This window comes from Aquarana catesbeiana, linkage group LG04, assembly GCF_042186555.1.
Source record: "Aquarana catesbeiana isolate 2022-GZ linkage group LG04, ASM4218655v1, whole genome shotgun sequence".
Classification (NCBI taxonomy): Eukaryota; Metazoa; Chordata; class Amphibia; order Anura; family Ranidae; genus Aquarana; species Aquarana catesbeiana.
Window position 1 is genome coordinate 72267179 of NC_133327.1, and position 17737 is coordinate 72284915.

Below are 17737 nucleotides of genomic sequence, written 5' to 3' on the forward strand. Positions count from 1 at the left end.
CCCTGTAAGAGTTAATATGGGAAAAGCTTTTCTCCTTTCCACTGATGCTTTATCACCAATCCTTGTTTCACAAAACACCCCAAATTTTCAAAAAACATTTGTCATTGGGACAAAAAGTGAAGTGAAATCTTCTGAAGAGGAGCACAGACAGCAAAACAAATGTCACAGGGGTGATAACCCTTCCCTATGTTTTCCAAAAAGCTTAAAAATAAAAAATTTTTTCGCTGGAGCTAAACACGTTAAAAATGTACCAGTTCAAGATTACAAACAGATTTTACTTAACAACAAACCTACAATCCCTGTCTTGTTTGCACGCCTGTATACTGCTGTTCAGAGTATATAGGGCCTGGGGGCCCCACACATTTCCTTTTTTAATTTGGGTGCGGGGTTCCCCTTAATATCCATACAAGTCCCAAAGGGCCTGGTAATGGACTTGGGGGTACCCATGCTGTTTGTCTCACTGACTTTCATCCATATTGCCAGGACCCAACATTGCATTAAAGCCGCAAGCAGTTTTAAATGACTTTTTTTCCTTTAAAAATGACATTTGTGCAGGGACTGTTCTAAGCATGGGAAATGCGCGCCACTTTACAGGCATACTATAGACACCCCCCAGGTACAATATTTAAAGGAATATTTCACTTTTTTTTTTTTTTACTTTAAGCATCATTAAAATCACTGCTCCCGAAAAAACGGACGTTTTAAATGTTTTTTGCATTGATACATGTCCCCTGGGGCAGGACCCGGGTCCCCAAACCCTTTTTAGGACAATACCATGCAAATTAGCCTTTAAAATGAGCACTTTTGATTTCGAACATTCGAGTCCCATAGACTCGAATGGGGTTCTAACGTTCGCGCAAATTTTCAGTCAGTTCGCAGGTTCTGGTGCGAACCGAACCGGGGGGTGTTCGGCTCATCCCTAGTCGGCACCTTTAAGGGCGAAAGCACGCCACCGGTGGGCATCGGGTACACACACACATCGTTTAAACATACACAGTCCCGTTCTGACTGGAGAGAAGAAACAGATGGTCTGTTCCTACTAAGTAGGAACAGTGATCTGTCTCCTCCCCCAGTGAGTCAGATCCCCATACAGTTAGAAACACTTCCTAGGACACACATTTAACCCCCTGATTGCCCCCTAGTGTTAACCCCTTCCCTGCCAAGGACATTTATACAGTAATCAGTGGCTATTTTTAGCTCTGATCGCTGTATAAATGTGTAAAAAGAAAAAATGCGCAACCAAAAAAATGAAAAAAGAAAATGATCGCTTTTGATGCCCTATGAAGCTTATATCTGTGTGCCATATGTTACAGCATTTTTTGGACTGCATTGCATATGACTGCTTCTTCATTCATCACTAGAATATTCTTTAGTTTTTGTCTTTATTTAATCACAGTATTATATATTAATTGCAGGAGCTATTTCCAATATTTTGGTGTTTTTTCATACCTATCACATAATTTTCTTTTTTTCATTTTTTTGGTTGCGCGTTTTTTCTTTTTACACATTTTCACAAGCTGGGTATTCTTTTTTTTTTTAGATGCTGCACCTTTTTGTTTAATATTCATTTTGTATATATGCATTCATTTTATATATACACCGTTGGGGTGTAGCACAGATTGTTTCCTATATCTACCATACGCTGTATAATTGCCAATGGTCCCAAAAAATTGTCAAAAGTGTCCGATCTGTCCGACACAATGTTGCAGTCTCGCTAAAAATCGCTGATCACCACCATTACTAGTAAAAAAAAATAAAATAAATAAAAATGTCATAAATCTATCCCCTATTGTGTAAATGCTATAACTTTTGCACAAACCAATTAATATACGCTTATTGTAATTTTTTTTACCAAAAATATGTAGAAGAATATATATATCGGCCTAAACTGATGACATTTTTTGGGGGGATATTTATTATAGCAAAAAGTTTAAAATATTGTTTTTTTTCAAAATTGCCACTCTTTTTTGGTTTATAGCGCAAAAAATAAAAACCGCAGGGGTGATCAAATGCCACCAAAAGAAAGCTCTATTTGTGGGAACAACGTCGCAAAATGGCGCAATTGTCAGTTAAATTGATGCAGTGCCGTATCACAAAAAATGGCCTGGTCATTAAGGGGGAAATTCTTCCGGTCCTTAAGTGGTTAATTAGTATTAGTGTCAGTTAGTGTCAGTATCACTGTGTTTTAGGCAGAGTAAAAAAAAAATGCAAATGTGCACCATTGTTTCTGGGTTCTACTATGGGTACAAACAACAACTAACATACACATACAGTAGTGTGAAAAAGTATTTGCCCCCTTCCTGATTTTTTTTGCATATTTCTCACACTTAAATGATTCAGATCATCAAACAAATTTTAATAGTACACAAAGATAACCCAAGTACATCCAAGATGCAGTTTTTAAATTATTATTGCATTTATTAAGGAAAAAAAGCTGTTCAAACCTGCCTGGCCCTATGTGAAAAAGTAATTGCCCCCTCCCATGCTGAATTATGAATGAACTGTGATTAACCACAATTTTTTGGAAAGCTGAGTTAAATTTCACTTGCCACACCTAGGCCTGATTACTGCCAGACCTGTTGAATCAAGAAATCACATACATAGAAGCTGTCTGACAAAGTGAAGCACGCTAACAAATCACAAAAAGCCACACATCATGCCACAATCTAAAAAAATTCAAGAACAGATTACAAACAAAGTAAAGTACATGTATCAGTCTAGGAAGGGTTTCAAAGCTAGATAACTTGGAACTGTGGTGAACCTTCCCAGGAGTGGCCGGTCTACAAAAATTACTCCAAGAGCATGACGACGACTCATCTAGGAGGTCATAAAAAAACCCAGAACAACATATAAAGAACCGCAGGCCTCACTTGCCTCAGGTAAGATCAGTGTTCATGATTCAACAATAAGAAAGAGACAGGGCAAAAATCCATGGGAGAGTTCCAAGGCCAAAGCCACTGCTGACCAAAAAGAACACAAAGGCTCATCTCACATTTACCAAAAAACATCTTGATTATGCCCAAGACTTTCAGGCAAATATTGTACAAAAATTGTACTTTTTGGATGGTGTGCATCTGGCATAAAACTAATACAGCATTTCATAACAAGAACATCATACCAACAGTCAGACATGGTGGTGGTAGCCTGATGGTCTGGGGCTTCTTTGCAGCTTCAGGACCTAGACGACTTACCATAATTGATGGAACCATGAATTCTGAGCTCTACCAGAAAATCCTAAAGAATGTCCGGCTATCGGTTCGTGACCTCAAGCTCAAGTGCACTTGGATTATGCAGCAGGACAATGATCCGAAACACAACAGCAAGTCCACCTCCAAATGGTTCAAACAAAGCAAAATTTAGGTTTTGGAGTGGCCTAGTTAAAGCCCGGACTTAAATCCAATTGAGATGCTGTATCATGACCTTACAAAGGCCGTTCATGCTGGAAAACCCTCCAATGTGGCTGAATTAAAACAATTCTGCAACAAAGAGTGGGCCAAAATTGCTCCACAGCAATGTGAAAGACTGCCAGTTATCACAAATGATGTATTGCAGTTGTTGCTGCCAAGGGTGGCAGAACCAAATAAAAAATCAGAAAGTGGGCAAATACTTTTTCGCACAACTGTATGTAGTATCCCTGCGATCGTCAGGAGTACGAAAATTTGTTTTGAATTGTTCTTTGGTGGTAAATTATGGTAATTGCAAGAATTATACAGCTCCATTTATCCTTTGATAATAATAATAATAATAAAAAAAAAAAAAAAAACAGGAGATATCCATTACAATTTACCACCAAATGAAAGCCCAATTTGTCCTGAAAAAAATCCAAGATATAATCCACCTGGATACACAAAGTAGTTGTGACAATATGTACAATTCTACTAACACATGTTTAAGTTGCAGAATTGTGCTTAGGCATTAACATTTGTTTTACACCTAGCCGGGAAGGGGTTAACTTATTACTTGTGCATAGGACTTTTCATTTAATTGTTTCCCATCCAGTATAAGTATATAAATGTCCTAGATGAGAATTATATAAGTTATATCAGGATCATAGCTGCAACTGTAGCCATGATTTTGGTGTAATTTTTTTAAGTTGGTGACCAACTTTCAAGTTAAAGTGATCTGAATGGCTCTACATTTGCCCTATCACTTTTACAGGGCTCAGAAGGCCCCACCACCATCCCCCACCACCATCCCCACCATTCCCAGGCTCTCCTGTTCCACTGAGGAGCCTCTGCAAGTGGTCAGGCCAGCTGCCCACAAAGAGGATGGAGGAACATCTAAATTTTGTCAGTTTCGGTTTTGATTATGTATTTCCCTAGCTGGTACCGCAGTTGATCAAACAGAGCTGTTTTGGAGGAAAAGGATGGCTCAGGGGTCTAATAGACCTCATATCTCTACATAAAGATAACCTGTCACTGCCCAAACTATCACAAGGCATGGTGCTAATCTCTTGTGATACACTAAAGATGAATGTAATTAAAAAAAAAAACTTAAAGGTGTGTAAAAAAATCATTTTAAGTAAAATGTGTATTTTTCCACCCAAAAATATGCAGATTCTAACAGGTGGGTGAAAAATTTCAAAACTGACCCAGACAGCAAGTGGTTAAAGTCAGCTTATAATGTTATTCAAGTTGGTGGGTTTTTATGCTTTTACATAATTATATATCTATAAGCTCATTAGTCCAGATTGGACATTGGAATTTTATTTTAAGTATGGAAGCTCTGATAATGACTGGTACATACAGCTGCTCACGCCATATTATGTGAAATGCCTCATGTATTAATTATTTAGCATTAGCTGTGTCATTACATCATGCCGTGAGATGGCACAGCTGTGAGTTATGACTGTGACAGTCTGTGATCTGATCCATTTACATGGTATGCCCTATTGTCAGGCCAGACAGCACCGTGACAGGGCTGGGTGATATATAAGTATTTTAAATGACCTTTTGTAATGCTTCAGCAAGGTTGATTGTGGACAATGTGGATATTTATTCTACATGTTTTTTTTCATTCCATTAAGACACCTAGAGACTGGTACAGGACACATCATAAAAATCCCCTGGCATGTTGTATTTAAAAAAAAAAAAGGTTTTCTGTTGTTTGGAGGACTAAGTTTAACTCCTTCTTTACTAAGGTACATTCAGGAATGTCCTGGTATTCAAGATTTGAAAGTAGCAGCTGAGCGCAGTATTAATTTTTAAAGCCAGTGATGGGTTTTCAAGGTAAAAGTGATCAGGGTAGTTCTAGAACCACCCGATCACTTTTATAAGGCTCTGAATGTCAGGGCTGGACTGGGACAAAAATGTGGCCCTTGACTTCATCCAGACCGGCCCACTTTAATTTCGCAAACACGCACAAAAACAAGTGAACAAGTGAAGTGGGAGGGCTAACGTCATGCAGGAACATTGCTACAGTCTCATTGGCTGTAATTTAGAAAACGGCATTGCTGCTGCAATCATTGGCTGCCTTTCAGCAATGCAGGGGCGCTGAGGCTGAGCCAGGTTGCGCACTATGAAGTGAGGTGATGAAGTTAAATCCTCCTCTGCTGTGCATGCTGGGACCGTCTCGGCCTCCCTCTGTGTCTGTGTGCCTAATGTCACTGGTTGCTAGATGCCAGGCAGCAGGCGGCTAGCAACCAGTTTGGGAATTGGGCAATATAGCTGATAGGACGCACGCTCTTGCTTGTGAGAGCCAATTTGTACCTGTGTCAGCTCAGCGGTGGCCGGGGGAAGATGTGGGAACGTGGGCATCCACTACACAAAAAAAGGCATTTCTTTCACTGAAACCGGCCCACTGAGTCATCAGCCCACTGGGAAACTCCCAGTAGTCCCGATGGCCAGTACATGCCTGCTGTAGGTGTATCATACCCCTGCTGATGGTTCCCATGGTGGTTCTTGGACTCCCTTGCCTCCTGAGGGTCCTCAGGACCACAGTAAAGTGCTGTATCGTTTGAGAGCAAGAGGTGATCAAGGAACATCCATTTGCCCCCCCCCCCCATGTATATAGTACCTAACTAACTAACTAGCACCTAACCCCATATATCTCCATAAAGAGGACCTGTCACTGCCCAAACTATCACAAGGCATGGTGCTAATCTCTTACTAAAGATGAATGTAATTAAATGTAATTAAAAAAAAACCTTAAAAGTGTGTAAAAAAATCTATTTAAGTAAAATGTGTATTTGTGCAGCTGTACAAATATTTTTAAATATTCACAACTGAAAATGTTAAAAGATATAAAGAAAAGAAAAAGAGATGGAAATAAGGAATGGAAAAATAAAGAAGAAAAAAAAGATGACATGTGATAAGATGCACATAACTTTCTTCATCCCACAAGTCCAACTAATAAAGCTATTCATTTTTCACCAGGGATGTATTATATCCATAGGTCCCATGTTTTTTTCAAATAAACTTATTTTGTCATTCAAAATGGCTGATCATTTTTCATTTACCATTATTCACAACAAACAAGCGTTAACCAGTCTGAACAAAATGGACGAAGAATTCCACGACCTAGCAATTAGTATCATGGCAGCCAAAAAGAAAAAAAAAATTAATTTTATACTATGTCTTGGTGTGTCCTTTATGGGTTGATTTAAAAGGGCCTGGCAAGAAGATATATTAACCAGTTCCAGCCCAGCCTATAGCACTTTGAAGGCCGAGCGGGACTTTCTTTGTTCCGGGTGGACATCATATGACATCCCCCCAGGACTACCCTCACGGGCTGACCTGCGACCATGCTGCAAGCGCAATCTGTCACCAGCTGTGTCCACCAGATACAGCCGATGACTGATCAGTGTACCAGCCCACTGACAATACTATGTGACCACTGTGATCAATCACAGCAGATCACATGACAATCATAAACAATGAATGGCTTTGATTCATGCCATTAATTGTTGCAACTGTGTTGTTAGCTGTAATTGGTCACAGTGATCACATGGTACAAACAGGGCCAATCACATCTGTGCCATGTGATTAGCTGTGGCCAATCACAGCTAATCACAACAAAACAAACTGAATGAATTTATTTCATTCAGTAAAATGCTTGCTTATAGCAATGGCATTCACTGCTATAAGAAATAATAATGTGTAAAAAAAGAGTAGTACAATTTTACTATGGTAACATTATTTTGCTCTGAAAAAACCCCAATATATATACTTGTGTGCTGCTATGTGATAATCACTGTGTGATTATTTGCATCTGCCAAATGTGAAATTGTAATTGGATCACTCACACCTATACACACTCTCATAAAAAAAGTGGACAAAGACAAAATTATAAACAATAACGGTGGCATGCTCCTTCAACCAAAATCAGTGTTACAGTCTCTTTAAATCTGCCTTACTATATTGTAAAAGACCAATCTTACAAATAAAGAGTAATAAATCAAACAAAACAAACAAAAATGTTCTGTAAACAATAATACAGTCCTTATAATATCCTTTAGTGTATGGATGTTTGCATACACCTCCACTTGCTGTAGCGGCAACACTTAGATTGTATATTCAGACATGCATCTTGCTTAAATAATGTCCACTTGTGCTGTGTGCAGTAAATGCTTACATACAGCTCCACTTGCAGCAGTGGAGAAACCCTGTTAATCTATTCACATGTGTGTCTGTTAAAGTAGTGTCCGCCTCTGTGTGCTTCAATATACAGCATGCATTAGTTATTATACCCTCACCCGATGTGCCCTCACCTGGGGGACAAGACCAAACAATGGCCTATATGCATTGTTTTCTGCTCTGGAGGTCTGGGGTGATGTTTCCTTCCCTTGTGGTTGCCTCTGGGATTGTATCCTCCTTTCAGTATGGTTAATTCCACTCATCCATATTGCAAAAGAGAAAGCTAAACATGCTTATCCTTTTTTAAAACAACCAGTTTTTATGAATTTGTTTCTACAGTAAAAAAAACCTCACATTTTACAGGTGCTGTGAGTGCACCAAACTATACATAGCATGAAAATCCTCATAACACGGGTATCAAGCCACCAGACGGTGTTAGTTACCGCAGTCCTCGTGTGCTGCACGCCTCTGCATGACATCAGACTGGCCCCTCCCCTACGAGTTTTGTCACAGGGACACATGGCTTCCTCAGGAAGCACTTTGCATTTTTCAGTCTTATTTCGATCATTTAGGAAAAAATAAAAACCCAGTGGTGAATAAACACTACAAAAAGAAATCTATGTTTGTGTGGAAAAAAAAAGATAAAAAATATCATTTGGTGTACAGTGTTGCATGACCGCGCAATTGTCATTCAAAGTGCGACAGTGCCGAAAGCTGAAAATTGACCTGGAAAGTAAGGCGGTAAAAGTGCCAGGTATTGAAGTGGTTAAAGTTAGTCTGAGTTAGAGAGTATAAAAAATGATATACCCAAATCCAGCATTTTTTAACTTTCAGGAATGTCCACCAAAGTATATGATATTCTGAACCTTGCCCACATCCCCTAAAGCAGTTAGAGGAAACTCCTGGGACATAAGAAGCTATTCTTGTGGGTATGAAATATATCAAGTGTGGCGCTAATGCTAACAAAAATTAATGATAATAAAAATAATATGACTACATGAATAAAGTACAACATATGAATAAAGTACAACATATGTTACATAAAATGCTAATGAGCAAAAGCATGAACAATCTCTCCACACCATAATAACTCAAAGTGCAAACTGGTGAACTTAAAGCTGTAGTAAACACTGCTTGATCACAAGGACCTACAAGTAAGCTTTTAATAAAGCCTACCTATAAGTACAAGAAATATCTCTTAAATGTGCACCGTGTAGCAGATATTACCATCTGTAGCAGTGACGTCAACGGCGCATGTGCACTGCAATCCGAATGGACTCGTCCATTCAGAGTGTCATGCCAGGAACATAGTGTCATAGTGCTCGGCCATTCAAACTACGGGAGCCCGCGAACCAGGGAGGAAAAAGAGAGGAGCTCCCCATAGTGTAGAATCTTTTAAAGACATTTTATTAAAATACATGTGTATGTGCATACATTTTTGCTTCTTATTTTTTTTTTTGTGACAGAGTTGCTTTAACATATCCAAAAGTATGCATTTAGCTAGACAGCAATGTTTATATTATGATATTATCTGAATCAAGAAAACTAATAAAACTAAAGCATAGCACACATGTCGCCCGACCATAGCTGCATGTCTGTTTTAATTAAAAAATTAGATTGATGATATATTTATCATTTGGATCAAAACATGTGAAAACAATACTTGTTTCTCTTCAGTCAAGTTCCAGTCTTCTAATTTCTTGGAAGACAATCTTACTTCTGGGCTGTCATGGCACAATATACATAGTAAAGGCCACCTTGTTTATTTTCATTGATTAGATTAGATCTTTCAGGTGAGGTATGAAATAAACAAAAGGATATAATAATGTTAGTTAATTTACTTCTTCATAGTACATTGTCTCAGTCTATTACTATCATTGTAACTTTAGCTTTGCTTACATCGTATGCTGTGCATTAAGATTATGAAGAGAAATGTGCATTGATGAGATAAGAAAGAGAAGGACCCATTGGTACCCTGGCTGCACTTTTAGATACCATTTTGCTGAGACTATAAAGCAGGGGTCTCCAAACTATGGCCCTCCAGTTGTTCAGAAATTGCAATTCCCATCATGCCTTGTCATGCCTGTGAATGTCAGATGGGACATGTAGTTCCACGAAAGCTGGAGGACCATAGTTTGGAGATCCCCACTGTGAAGCTACATATTGATATTCTTTGCCAAGTTTGGAAACAACAGCATGTTTAATTACTTTTGTATTGCTTGTGGATCTTGCATATAATGCATGAAGGTAAAAAACCTTCAGTTTTTACAACCACTTTAAGCCTGGGAAGAGCTAGGTTGTCCCATACCTTTGTCAACTTGTTATGGGTAAGAGATAACAGTGTTTTCTGGAAATTAACAGTTTTGGATGTCTAGAGAGTTACATAGTGGAAGCAGCTGGTATTAATGATAGGCACGTATATCATATGTTAATTAGATTCTTTGCATACATTGTCAAAATCGTAAAAAAACAGAAATGTGTGAATGTATGAGAGGTGCTGATTGTTTATGGCATTAAGCCTGGGAAAAGCTAGCTTTTCCCATACCCAGTCAACTTGTTATAGGTAGGAGATAAGAGTGTTTTCTGTAAATTAACAATTTGGATGCCTAGAGGGTTACATGTTGGAAGTGGCTCGTATTAATAGATGGCATGGCATATGTTAATTATATGTTTTTGCATACATTGTCAAAATTGTATAAATATATAATGAAATGTAAACATAGTTACATAGTTACCTAGTTGGTAAGGTTGAATAAAGACAACAGTCCATCCAATTCAACCTATGTTGATGTGTGTGTGTGTGTGTGCATGTAGAAAATAATTTCCCATATCCCTGTATATTGTTTTCGCTAAGGTGCACATCCAAGAGTCTTTTAAAACTAACCATACTTTCTGCCGACACCACCGATTGTGGAAGAGAGTTCTGCGTCCTTACCGCCCTGACAGTGGAAAACCCCCTACGCAGCTTAAGTTTAAACAGCTTCTCTTCCAGTCTCATCATGTGGCCTGTCTTCTTACACCCCCTGGGACTGAAAAGTTTCATACTTATGTAACGGTCACATATTTAGGATGTAACCTAATGTATGTTAAATCTTAGCATCTGGCGCCATCTAGTGGCAAAAATATAAAAGGACTGATTTTTTATTTTTCATCATTTAAGAAGTTAACCTGGAAGTGTTTTGTTTGTTTACATTTGGACATTAACTTGACCTACCCATGATGCCCATTAACTCCCATGAACATTGGGAGAACTGAATTGCATTGTGGGAAGATCATAAAAAGGCTGAGCGCAGCCATCTTAGGTCTCTTGGACACAAATGGCCAGCCTGGGAGAATCTGTGTGAGGTCTCCAGCGCAGCACGGCCTACCTCCACGGAAGAGCGATTCGAGCAGCGGTACTGCGACACACCAGTGAGCTGAGATGATGATGGAGCGGGACTGGGAAGGAGCCAGAGGAGCCTCTAGGAGCCATCTAAGAGTGTCAGAGCGCCTCATTGTGTAGAGCGGAGCAGCGCAGCAGTGCCGGCCGGCCGGAGACAGAACTCTGTACATCAGAGCGGAATCTTCTGACAACACTGTCCTGGTTGGGTGAGAGGGCTATTTGCCTAAAAGTTTCTTGATGCACTTTTACACATCCATCTGTACAAGACAGAGTTGCTGGGACCCATAGTCCCACAAGCAAAGTCAAGAGGATTAGACTGAGTTAATATTAGGCTTCGGGCTTGTACCTCATTGAAGAGTTAGTACTGTGTCATTGACATCAGAGATAGTTACAGTGCTGCTGCACCAGAACTTTTCTTCGATATTCTAGCCTACTTTGATCAGGAGTCATTAACCCTTGGATTACAAATTTACTTTATTCTTTGCTAGCAGAGAAGAAAAGAAGAAGAACAGAAGGACTGTTTAATAAAACACAAGGCTTTGTGTTTCTCTACCATATTGAGGTTATTGTGATATTAAATATGGGAGCTCCCTAGATGTTGTACTATAATTTACTAAGTTAGTCTCTGATTTAGTGTATAGTAACAAAGCACACATAGGATAGGATAGTGCTCATAGTGAGATCAATTCACTCTGTCATTTATCCTATGTTCCTTCAGCACAGAAATAACAAGTTATTTCAAACACTTTATATCTGTGTAATACCTTTGTAAGCTGAAGTCAGTTGACTGACAGACTACGTTGGTCTGACAGTTCAACCATTGTAGTGTCTTACTTTAAAACAATTATAGTAAACAAAGTTATTATTTAAGTACAACTGTGTGAGTGTTGTTTTCCTTTGCATCATCAAGCAAGTGGAGGCCAAGGTAAAGACAAACAGGTATACTGACTGCATTGTGTACTGTGAACTTGCCATTAAGGTTTTGTCTTGACTGCACACTATGACACCACAGCTGTGTCAGGGGGATTGAGATCATTCAAAGGGGAAATAAAGCAGAGTACAGGCTCAAATAAATAAGCAGCTGCTTCGGGGGTCAGTGCTACACTTATGTAGCGCCCACCTACTTAGTTGTGTGCTAACTTAGTCAGTTAGGATTAGTGTTAGGTAAAATTGCCAGTGTTTTACCCTGTTGGTGTAAGCTGGTTGGTTAATGTGGTTGGGAGGTTTGTTAGAATAGAGGAGGATGTGGCCACTTACCCTCTGCCCTGTAAGATTTCCATCACTTTCCCTGAAATGTTCTGGAAAGTGGGTGGACAACTCTTCAGCATCCCTCACTAAACTGTGCACTGTAAACGAATTGGATATTTAAAAAAAAAAATTCTCAGCACTTACTGTATACCTGCTGTATTCATTTTTCACTTCCTCCTCCCTGGCCGTGGCCCATCGCATCATTTCCTATTTGCAATGCCTTCTGGGAAGGGGCGGCAACTTCCTCTGACACTGCCGTTGCTATGGAAACCTGACCTGAAACCTATTACACTGCTTGTGCTGCACCGAGCATGTGCGAGATCTGCAAGGATGAGATCCAAGAAGAAATACAGTCTGGCTTCAGATGCCCACACTTAAGATGGCCACGGCCTGCTGTAAGTTTATAAAATAACAAACTACTGCTATAAATTAACAAAACAGACCTTAGTTTACAGACTAACTTTACTAGAATACATTAAGATGGTGTATTATAGGGGTATTTTTATTTAAAAAGTATAATTTCGGCCGGAACACCACTTTAAGTGTTATTCAGAGTGGCTCTATATAATCTGGACTATGTATTCTCAGGACTTACTTCACTTAACGCCAAATCTGTGAGAGTTATTCAGAGTGACTCTGTACCACAGTACCGCAATAAGTGCTGGCAAGAATTGTAAAGAGCATCGTAACCGATCCTTCTACCAGCCAAGTTAGAGTTCTGGTTGAAGATGGGATTTTGATCTGGAGAGGCAGCTCATACTTCCTGAAGATACAGACTGTACATACTGCACATTCTTTTTTGCCATGCAGTAAGGGGAAATAATAAAGTTTAATGTTTAACTGTTCTGGACTGTCTGCTGTGTCATTCATGCAGGGGAGGAGAACAGAGCTACACTTACAGAAAGGAATGAAATACCAGCAGCTCCTACGGGGGTAGTGCGCTACACTTATGCTGTGATCCCTGTTGAGATAATTGTATATTGCTGTCATATCTCCTCTCAAGCGTCTCTTCTCCAGGGAGAATAAATTTAGCGCTTGTAGTCTTACCTCATAATTGATGTCCCCCAGTCCCTATTTTAATTTAGCTGCCCTTCTCTGGACTCTCTCCAGTTCTAATATATAAAACATAAAGGGAACTGGGATTTTAAAGGTGCAAGGTGACACAAAATTCAAGTAAAAATTTTACATTTTATTTAGAAAAGTTGATAAAAACATATTTGTAAAAATAATTTACATTCACTGTACTGAAACAGTCTTTAAATAGTGCAACCGAAGGATTAATTTCTCAACATGTTTCACCACATACCGTGGCTTCTTCAGGGGAGTAGTATCTATCAAGCATTAAAAAAACAATACAGTAAATTACAGAATACACATTAGAGAGACAATCAAAAAATCAGTATAAATACAAAGCAAAAATAATAATACCACACATCCAAACTGCCAATGCAATATTCAAGCCAAATATGGGATCTGTTTACCTGTATGCAGGTCTTTCAAAAAATTGAAAAGCGAATTGAATGCAAACTCAAATAGTTAAACTACTTAAATCGGGAAGCAAACCCAGCCAAAGGATCAGCTGATGACCACAGAGGGTAAGAAAAATCGCATTTTTAACTGATGGAAGAGGTCCTAGAATGTAAGTGGAGAGAGGAATAAAGCAATCTTTAATTTAAATTTCTTAATTTTTTGTTTTATTTTTTTATTTCTTTTTTCTTTTTTTTTTATATAAAAAAAAAAAAAAAAGAATCTATACCTGTAATGGAGGACTGGCTGAAACCAAAAAGTCCAAGTTGCTTGACTGCATTAATTTGTGTTCTTTCCAAGACAAAGCCCCAAGAAAAGAGGAAGGAAAGGGCAACAAAAAAACCTAAAAACAACAGCAAAGTTTCAGTCAGAAGACCCTCAACTAAAGAAAGGGTTCCTCAAGGATTAGTCTAGAATTTCCTCAGAATAGCATAAAATATCTGGATCAGATGATATGTAAAGAAAATGACATCCTCTTCCTCTCAGGCTGAATCTCTATTGAAACACCACCAGAGTGTTTAAATACCCTCCCCCTCTCCAAATTTGGTGCCAAAAAATGGCGCCAAAACCTAGGGGAGGGGCAAACGCTGCAGGGGCATCTACCAATAGGCAGTAAAACTGGAAGTGACACTTCTGGCTAAATCAGGAAGAGAAATACATCAATCAAATCAGTATGGTCAATGGTGCTAGGCACACCGGAAGTGACACTAGGTGGTGCACCGGAAGTGACCAGGCAACACCTCTGGGACTGTCAGCAATGATGTGAATGACCAAAAAAGGCCAAAGACACATCAAAAGTAATATATATAAAAAACTGTTGGTAAAAAAGAAAGTGTAACTGGGAAAGGTGTAAAAATAACTGCAACCATTTGTGTTCACACAAAGGTTAGGGAAAGATGCAATTGGCGATAGCCAGTGGAAAAAGACTTGCCACTGGAAATGGCGCCCTGGGCATCCGTATGGTCATCTAATCCTTGTAGGTGCTTCCTTAGTTCAAAAAACCTTGTTCAAACTCTAGGACTCTTCGGGAAAATATATATATATATATATATATATATATATATATATATATATATATATATATTTTTTTTTTTTTTTTTTTTTTCTCCCTTTCTTCCATTTCTGTTTGTATATTCAAAAATAGTTGATGGATGAAACTGCATAATTGATCTAGAGATCGCAATGGCCAAAAATAAAGTGAAGGCAGCTTGGATGGGGTGTACAACAAAGCCTGGTAAAGGAACCCAACACATATCAAATAGCAATAGAGTTCAAACATGACCACTTCAAGGAGCAACTGAGAAAATGGCCTTACAAATCCCTGGAGGAAAGGCCTAAAGCTTATGGATTTGTTGAGCCCAGGAGGCGAGGTGGCAGCCAAGGAATGGATCCACCTTATCTCCTTCTGCAAGAGAATTCTGTCCACATCTCCCCCCCTCTCATGAGTGGGCAGGAATTCCAGGGCAAAAAATGTCATCTTTGTCAGATCAAATGAATGGTACAAACCCACGTGTCGACTAATGGCTGTTTCCATCTTTTTCTTTTGGACGAAGGACACGTGGTCCCTAATCCTGTGGAAGAAGGGTCTCTCAGTTTTCCCTATATAGAAAGCCTTACAGGTGCACTTCATGTAATAAACCACCCCAGTGGATTGACAGTTAGCAAAAAAATTGGGTAGATATAAAGTCCCATCTGGAATGGTTATCTCCTCTGCATCTAGAATATACCTGCAGAAATTGCACCTGCCACACGGGGCAGTGCCTTTCCGAATATCTCTTACAGATTTCTGTGTTAAGTGGCTGTGGACCAATTGATCCTTTAAGAACCTAGATCTTCTGTAAGTAATGGAGGGGATTGGTTTGACATATTTGGAAATTACTTTATCATTAGATAATAGAGGCCAATATTTCTGGATGATTTCACTGACTTTTGTATGCTGTTTAGAATATGTCCTTATCAGCCGTACCTGCTGATCCAATTCTCAGGGTTTTGACGAATGGATTAATTCAGTTCGATTATGTGATTTGGTCCTATGGCATGCCAGAGGGGAGGAACTGAGCCCATGACATCACATGACCACAGTGGGAGCGAGCGGATGTCTTTTACAATTGTGTTATGCGAATTTCCTTTTTTATTCCTGTAAGTGCAAATTTTTATTGGGGATTTGCAATAAATTAGTGAAATGGAGAGCACTATGTTTCCTGTATATATATTTGCATGATTCCGAATCACATCTTGAGAGGAAATACCTTATCTGGGAACCTATGTGAGAAACCTATACTGAGTAACAGGCTGGAGCAGGAGGAGTGATACCGGACTGGAGAGAAAGTAAAGAGATTTCATTCTGAGCGGTTAAGGCTCATTGTTGAGGTGAGCAGGTATAACGGCTGGTGGAGGTGTGCACAGCTTAACATTATCTACAGAGCACAGTAAAAGCACAGTAAAAGCACAGTGGTGGATTATTTATTTATTAGAATTCACAGCAATCAAGAAATCACAGAAGCTGATCAGCATTTATATGACATGAATTATATGATATGAATTTTATATTTATGAATTGATGTTTGCACTGTGTTGATATTTCATTTACAATTTTATTGTATTTATTAGTTTCATGAGGGTTGGCATGCGCTGCACTATTTATACACAACTATAATACTGAGGTGACACACTATGAGTGATTAGCAATTTAGCAGCTGCAGATAATTAATTAATTGCATTTTGCACATATTTTGCACAATATTTAATTTATTTAATTATTTAATTTGCACATAGCACTTTGCAGAGTGGCACTGATTGATCTTTTTATATATATATATATATATATATATATATATATATATATATATATATATATATATAAATGTTCAATATAACTGGGTAAATTTTCTCATGCATGAAACTGTGCTCTGGACAACCAGGTGCCATACCCCCTCGTGGTCAGGTCTACCCTTTGTATGTCTCAAAGGACAAAGCCATGGAGGAGTATGTGGCTGACACACTTTCTCGAGGATTCATCCATAGATCCTCGTCTTCTGCTGGTGCTTGTTTCTTTTTTGTGAAAAAGAAGAGTGGTGAACTGAGACCTTGTAATGATTATAGGGGTCTCAATCGCTTCATGATTAAGAACGTGTATCTGATTCCTTTGATTAAGAAGTTATTTGACCGCCTCAAGGGAGCAACGGGTTTTTCGAAGCTTGGTTTGCGAGGGGCATACAATCTCGTGAGGATCAAGGAGGGAGATGAATGGAAAACTGCGTTTAAAACCAGAACTGACCATTATGAATACCTAGTTATGCCATTTGATCTTTGCAACGGTCCGGCAGTTTTCCAGGAATTTATCAACGATGTCCTCCGAGATTTGTTGCAGCTATGTGTGGTGGTTTATCTCGATGATATCCTCATATTTTCCCTAGAGAACCATCACACAGATGTCTGCCATGTGCTGCAGAGGTTGAGAGATAATAACCTGTATTGAAAATTGGAGAAGTGCGAGTTTCATTGTAAACAGGTTAAATTCCTGGGTTATGTAATTTCCACTGCTGGTTTTTCGATGGACCCAGTTTTCCTCCACTTCCAAGATGGAGTCAGTTCCTGTTCCTGTGATTCCTCCCGATCGTATTCTGGCTACGATTCGCACCAATCTCACTTCTCCTTTGAGTGACAAATTTCTTTCCGCTCAGATCCATTCTCCTCCTGAGAAACCTTGTGACTGCTGCTTTGTTCCTGACAGCCTCCGTACTGCTGTGCTCCAGACTTACCATTCTTCCAAGGCTGCTGGCCACCCAGGGAAGAATCAACTTTTGGGCTATTTCCCAACAATTCTGGTGACCTAGTCTACGTGCTGATGTAGCCGTCTTCGTAGCTGCTTGTTCCATGTGTGCTCAGAGCAAGACACCACAACACCTTCCAGTGGGCTTCCTACAACCTATAACCAATGGGGAGAGGCCTTGGACCCACCTGTCAATGGATTTCATTGTGGAGTTACCCAACTCTCAGGGTAACG